Genomic DNA, 7,591 nt, shown 5'->3' with positions numbered 1-7,591 from the left:
GACTTAACTGCTGAGGTCATCAGTCCCCTAGAACTTAGAACTACGTAAACCTAACTAACCTAAGGACATCACACACATCCATGCCCGAGGCAGGATTAGAACCTGCGACCGTAGTGGTCGCGCGGTTCCAGACTGTAGCGCCTAGAACCGCTCGACCACCCCAGCCGGCAGACGAGTCAGGTCTTAGTGTCGTTCAAAGAAAAATTTCTCGTGTCATCTGCCTGAGGGGAAAAAGGCAAATTGGTGCATTATCTGCAGCTGAAAGAGAATCACTTGCAACGTGTAAAAAGATGCTTATGTGTGTGACTATTGTGAGTAGACTAGGCGTAGGCTGTGAAAATCATCCCACCAGTAGACTAATTAACAATGTTCAGAGTGAATCTTTCTTTCATTATGCACAAAAATTAAATAAAATTATTTTTTCAAATTTTTGTTTCTTTTCGTTTCAAACTACCTTGGGGCCCTTATTACCAGCACAAATTCTTGACGCAACAAAATGCAGAATATCAGGAAAAATAAAATTTTGTTTTAACTATTAAAAAGTTGAGCCAAAACATGTCGTAACTTCTTGCAGGACATACTAGAGAAATGCTTTATGTTAATTTCAGGTGATCATACTAAAAATAAAAGGTGTTATACAAAAAAAAACAAAGTGGGGGCCCATTTATCCACCTTTACCTCTACGCTGCTTTGTGACAAGGTCCTTTGTCATGTTCATAAAAAGAATCATTGTCTCTTAAATGTTCCCCTACTGTACAAAGTACATTATGTTGTAAAACGTGTTCATATCCTTCCGCGTTTAGTGTTTTCTTAATGCAAGGAGGACATCACATCCTAACGAAGGAACCCCCCCCCCCCCACCTCCTCCGTGTTTCAGTGTTGCCGCTACATGTGATGGCTGCAAAGTTCTCTTAGTGTTTGTTGAACCGAAAGCCTGTCGTCGGACTGCCACAGGGTACAGTGGGATTCACTCGCTTCTAGTCATCCACCGCCCAGCAGCGTCGCTCTTTGAATTACCACATGGGCGACTTACCACTGACTAGAAAATGAGTGGCTTACGAGGAGCTGCTCGACCATTGCACCTCATTCTTTTTAACTCCCTACGTACAACCACAGCGCTTGCTGGACTGTTACCAGCAGTTTGGAGCTCAAAAATGGTTCAAATGGCTCTGAGCACTATGGGACTTGACATCTGAGGTCATCAGTCCCCTAGAACTTAGAACTACTTAAACCTAACTAACCTAAGGACATCACACACATCCTTGCCCGAGACAGGATTCGAACCTGCGACCGTAGCGGTCGCGCGGTTCCAGTTTGTAGCGCCTAGAACCGCTCGGCAACCACGGCCGGCAACTCAACAATGCTTTCTTCCGCTGATTTCATGCGATTTTCTTTAGAACTATACTCCGCTGTGCTCGACGGTCCCTGTACGTGAGTACATGAGGTCTGCCTGGACTTGGTTTGCCTGTCATTGTTCCTTCAAGTTTCTGCTTCACAATCACATCACCAACACTAGAGTTAGGCAGCTTCAGAAGAGTTGAAATGGCCCTGATCGATTTGTTACTGAAAAAGCATCCTGTCAACAGCGCGGTTATAGAGACGGAGCGCAAGCTTTGACGAAAGATGAGGAAGAATCGGTTTTGGCCTTTTTAATGGAACCACCCATACCTTTGTCTGGAGCGATTTAGGGAACTCGTGCGAAACCTAAATCTGACCGCCGGACGAGGATTTGAACTGTCGCTCTCCTGAAACTTCCTGGCAGATTAAAACTGTGTGCGCCGACCGAGACTCGAACTCGGGACCTTTGCCTTTCGCGGGCAAGTGCTCTACCAACTGAGCTACCGAAGCACGACTCACGCCCGGCCCTCACAGCTTTACTTCTGCCAGTACCTCGTCTCCTACCTTCCAAACTTTACAGAAGCTCTCCTGGAAACATCCCCCAGGCTGTGGCTAAGCCATGTCTCCGCAATATCCTTTCTTTCAGGAGTGCTAGTTCTGCATGGTTCGCAGGAGAGCTTCTGTAAAGTTTGGAAGGTAGGAGACGAGGTACTGGCAGAAGTAAAGCTGTGAGGGCCGGGCGTGAGTCGTGCTTCGGTAGCTCAGTTGGTAGAGCACTTGCCCGCGAAAGGCAAAGGTCCCGAGTTCGAGTCTCGGTCGGCGCACACAGTTTTAATCTGCCAGGAAGTTTCATATCAGCGCACACTCCGCTGCAGAGTGAAAATCTCATTCTGTCGCTCTCCTGTATGCGAGTCCAGTGTACTGAACATTGCGCCACTCGCTCGGTGATTAGTTACTCAGGCGACATCCAGTCACTAGTCCACATTCGAATTCACTGAGCTCTGCTAACCGACCCACTCAGCTGTCGTTGCTTGTCTGCTGACTACAAAATATGCGCCGCTTTCTTTTCAACTGTCGGTTTCGCCCTCATGACATCTAGTGGTAATTTTCGCGTTACGTAGGTGTGTCCAGGTACGTTTCATCTACGTCTGCAAATCACATTCAAGTGCCTGGCAGAGGTTTCATCGAACCACCTTCACAATTCTCTATTATTCCAACCTCGTACAGCGAGCGGAAAGAATGAACACCCATATCTTTCTGAACGAGCTCTGATTTCCCTTATTTTATCGTGGTGATCCTCCCTATGTAGGTCGGTGTGAACAAAATATTTTCGCATTCGGAGGAGAACGTTGGTAATTGGAATTTCGTGAGAAGATTCCGTCGCAAAGAAAAACGCCTTTCTTTTAATGATGTCCAGCCCAAATCCTGTATCATTTCTGTGCCACTCTCTCCCATATTTCGCGATAATACAAAACGTGCTGCCTTTCTTTGAACATTTTCGATGTACTCCGTCAGTCCTATCTGGTAAGGCTCCCACACTGCGCAGCAGTATTCTAAAAGAAGACGGACAAGCGTAGTATAGGCAGTCTCCTTAGTAGGTCTGTTACATTTTCTAATTGTCCTGCCAAAAAAACGTGGTCTTTGGTTAGTCTTCCTCACAAAATTTTCTTTGTGTTCCTTCCAATTTAAGTTGTTCGTAATTGTAATACCTAGCTATTTAGTTGAATTTACGGCTTTTAGATTAGACTGATTTATCGTTTAACCGAAGTTTGAGTTCCTTTTAGCACTCATGTGGATGACCTCACACTTTTCGTTATTTAGGGTCAACTGCAACTTTTAATTATGTGACTGGATTTGTGATTCTGTCAGAGAGGTCACAGTTCGTAGTAGTTGACGGAAAGTCGTCGAGTAAAATAGAACTGACTTCTGGTATTCCTCAAGTTAGTGTTATAGGCCCTTTTCTGTTCCTTATCTATATAAACGATTTGGGAGACAATGTGAGCAGCCTTCTTCGGTTGTTTGCAGATGACGCTGTCTTATATCGACTAATAAAGTCATCAGAAGATCAAAACAAACTGCAAAACGATTTAGAAAAGCAGAGTTACTAAGCACTGCCTTCCTAAATGCCTTCACAAAAAAAGACGAAGTAAATATTTTAGAATTCGAATCGAGAACAGTTGCCAACATGAGTAATGTAGAAATAAATATCCTCGGAAGTAGTGAAGCAACTCAAATCACTTCATCGGATATTGTAAGCCACTCCACCGGAACGGTACGACCCGCAGATCTATCCCCAGCCGACGTTTGTTTAACGTGACGCACTTTTTTTTTTTACATCAAAAGCCATAGATCATATATGTCATGTTCGTTCTTTCGGACATGTCCGAAAGAACAGAGGCCATTTTGATCTTGCAACCAGTTCTACAGATGAAATCTCAATCCAGTGTGTGGAAATTGACAAATTGTTACATTTGTGTACGAAAGTCGAAATTCATTAACGCAGCAATAAACAGACCTCCGCACTACACGACACTGGCCCTTACCCAGTGTGTCAGCGGTCACTTAAGACAGCTTCCGACAAGCAGTTGTGCTTGATGAAACTTCCTGGCAGATTAAAACTGTGTGCCCGACCGAGACTCGAACTCGGGACCTTTGCCTTTCGCGGGCAAGTGCTCTACCGCCGCCCGCGAAAGGCAAAAGTCCCGAGTTCGAGTCTCGGTCGGGCACACAGTTTTAATCTGCCAGGAAGTTTCATATCAGCGCACACTCCGCTGCAGAGTGAAAATCTCATTCTGGAATTGTGCTTGATGTTTGTTTGAAAGTTCGAACAAAACAGCTAATGCTTGATGTTTGTTTGAAAATTTGAACAAAACAGTTACAAGGATCACAATTATCAGTACTGACACCTCCTTACAAAGCAGTCCCAACATTTTGAAATGCCTGCGTCAGAACTGCCACATGTTCGTGGATGATCATTATTGTCCACACAGTGCTGCATGAACTGATGAGACAATGGGCAGTTCGGGCACCGGCGTATGGAATGGCCACCTGTCCGACAGACCGGAGCTCCACTGATCACGTGTGCGCCGCTCACGTGGGGCGTGTTTGCGCTGCGGATCCTCCGGAAACTGCAGCTCGCATAGAGGTAGGAATGGAGCAACGGACCGACATAACAATTGGATAGGCTTTGGGAGTATGTCACATGTAAAGCAAATGATGTCCGTGGATGCATGTTCTACAAGGTCCATTCCCATTAATGTGACAACTGCCTATGTTTGACATCAACGTGCGATAACCGCTGACGGACGGCAGGAGGCAGCACTAGCAGTGGAGGGTGCATAAAGCGTATCGCGGTGAGGCGCAAAACAGTGCAGGCCTGATCGTGATGTGGGAACGGAACGATTTATATGACGTCCAAACGGATATTATCATTGGCTTTCAGATCAACAGTGGAAGTATTTCCGAACAAGCTAGGTTTGTGAACTATTGGCGTTCTGTCGTGGATAAGGTATACCATGCATGGCAAAATGGCGCTATTCAAAACCGGCGCCGAGACAATTGTGGGAGATGTGTACGGGCGAATAGAGAAACAACTGACCACCCAGATGAACCAAGAGGCTACCAACAGTTTCTCTTCAACGACCGTCCAGCTAATGTTGCTGCGTAAGGGCCTTAGCAGAAGATGCCTGGTTCATGCACCCATGTTAACTAGCGTTCGTCCGCGACGAAGGCTGGAATTCGTCCGCCAAAACCGCAGCTGAAAGTCCAATAAGTGGTGACAGATGGCCTTTTGAGATGAATCATATTTTACGAGTATGCTCCATCTGACAGACGGCCGTTGGCATGTAAGGAGTAAAACTTCTGAAAACAAACACCCTGCATCAATCATCCAAAGCTTCGAGGCCAGCTGGCATTCCCTGTAAGATATTCAGTCTGGAAGGCATAATGGATCACTATAAGTATGCATCTACGCTTGGGGACTATGTGTCTCCACCCCCTACCCCCGCTCCCCCTCCCCCCGCCCCCACGTGCAGGTTGTTTTCCCTCAGCACGATGGCGTCTACGAGCATGACAATGAAACGTTCCATACAGCTTGCAGTGTACGTTCGATTTTCGAAGAGCACCAGGATGCGTTTACCGTATTGTCCCGGCAACCAGAACCCCCAAGTTTAAACTCAGTCGACGATCTTTGGGAACATCTCGATCGGCCTGTTCGCGCAATGGAGCCTCAACTGAAAAACCTGTCGGAATGACTCCTTATCCCTGCTAGTACATTCCAGAAAGTCACTCTCTCTCTTCCCGAAGATGTTTTGTTTGGGCTTTTGACAGGTGGCTACAATTGCCACTGGACAGTGTGACTGATCCGTTGGAATGTGTAGTTCCCCGACGATACATGTCTGTGAATAATACTACTCTTAGTGGAACGTCCATTCTCGTCGCCCTCTGTCGGTCTGCTCTGGCGGGTATTTACTTTATCGTGCACTTGAAGTTAGTGTAATCTCATGAAGTTCATATAGTGTTCTGTGTAAACAAAAATAAATGTTACGTACCAGCCAGAAAACAATTTTACATGTAAAATTACTTACTGTAAAGTAATACAGTGACGGGGTTTTGGTTGTGATAACATTGTGAAATAATCAGCGAAAATTTTATTTCACATTTAAGTTGTATTAAAAATTATAGTCAATATTATGTAATAATGAAATGTGTCCCTCGTATAGTGGCCATTATTTACGTGGCAATTTCATATACACTTCCAAATAATTTTTCTCCGTACAGTTGTACGAGATTAAAGTAATTAGAATCCCCCAATTGGCTGTAGCATATTTAGCACTAGCACTTGTAATGTGCACCAGATATCACCTTTCCTCCATAATGTCATGACCAAAGATTCTGTGCAGTTGTTATTTAGTTCTCAAAGCTTAGTTTCTTGGATATTTATGCTTTAGTGGATGCTAATCTGCAGCTGACTTTAAGACGGTGTTCTGACCGGTTTGATGCACCACGTCAAGAATTTGCCTCCTACGCCAACCTTTTCATCTCAGAGTAGCTCTTGCACGCAGCGTCCTCAATTATTTGTTTGACATATTCCAATTTTTACGTTTACCTACAGTTTTTACTCTCTGCAGCTCCCTCTAGTACCATAGGAGTTATTACTAAACGTCTTAACACATGTTATGTCCCCTTGTCCATTCTTCTTGAAAACGATTTCCATGTGTTTCTCTTCTCGCCGATTCTTAAAGAAACTGTACATTTCTCATCAGTCAATTTAATTTTCAACGTCCTTCTATAATATCACGTCTCGAATGCTTTACTTCTCCTTTCTTCGTTTTCCCACTGTCCACGCTTCACTTCCACACAGTGCTGTGCTTCTCAGTAATGTATTCATCAAATTAAGGCCGATATTTGACACTAATAAACTTTCTTTGGCCAGCAATCCACTCCTTGCCTCTGCTAGTCTGCTTTTCATATCCTTCCTCCTTCGTGTGTTATTTTGTCTTCCGTGTAGCAGAATTCTCCACTTCGTCGACTTCGTGATCCCCAATTTTGATGGTATGTTTCTCAGTAATTTCATTTCTGCTAGTCCTCATTACCATCGCCTTTCTTCGGTCTTCTCTTAGTCCATAGTCTGTGGTCATTAGACTGTTAGTCCCACTCAGCATGTTCTGTAATTCGTTCTCGCTTTGACTGAAGATAGCAATGTCATCAGTGAGTGTTGTCATTGATATCCTTTCACCCTGAATTTTAATCCGAAACCTAAATATTTCTTTATGCCCGTCATAATTCTTCGATGTAGAGATTGTAGAGTAGGAGAGCAAAGACTGCATCCCTGTCTTACACCCTTTTTAATCAAAGCACTTCGCTGTTGGTGTGCCATTTTTATTGTTCGTTCGTGGTCCTTATACATTGCCCGTCTTTCCCTATAGCTTACACCAACATTTCTGTGAAATTCATACGTTTTCCACTAGTTCACGTTGCCAAACGCTTTTTCTCGAACGACAGTCTTATGAAGGTGTCTCGATTTTGTTTAACTCTTGCTTCCACTATCAGTCTGAACGCCAGAACTGCCTCTCTGGTGCCTTTAGCTTTCCTAAAGCCAAATTGATCATTACCTAAAAGAGTCTCAATTTTGTTTCCATTCGTCAGCAGCTTGGGTACAAGAGCAGTCAAGCTGATTGTGCTGTACTTCCCGCCCATATCTGCCCTTGCTATCTTCGGGATGATGTGGATGATATTTTTCCGAAAGTGTGGT

The 7,591-nt window shown here is 44.5% G+C and overlaps 2 non-coding genes across 2 annotated transcripts; one reads left to right on the top strand and one right to left on the bottom strand.

The window, feature by feature from the left end:
• Positions 1–1,774: 1,774 nt before the first annotated feature.
• Trnas-cga (transfer RNA serine (anticodon CGA)) lies at positions 1,775–1,848 on the bottom strand. The gene has a single exon. It is a non-coding gene; the product is annotated as a tRNA-Ser (tRNA).
• Positions 1,849–2,088: 240 nt separating this feature from the next.
• Positions 2,089–2,162, top strand: Trnas-cga (transfer RNA serine (anticodon CGA)). Its single transcript has one exon. It is a non-coding gene; the product is annotated as a tRNA-Ser (tRNA).
• Positions 2,163–7,591: the final 5,429 nt, after the last annotated feature.

The sequence above is a fragment of the Schistocerca nitens genome, chromosome 1 (assembly GCF_023898315.1).
Source record: "Schistocerca nitens isolate TAMUIC-IGC-003100 chromosome 1, iqSchNite1.1, whole genome shotgun sequence".
In the NCBI taxonomy this organism is placed as follows: Eukaryota; Metazoa; Arthropoda; class Insecta; order Orthoptera; family Acrididae; genus Schistocerca; species Schistocerca nitens.
Note: the sequence above shows the minus strand (reverse complement) of the source record. Positions and strands in the feature narration are given on the sequence as shown.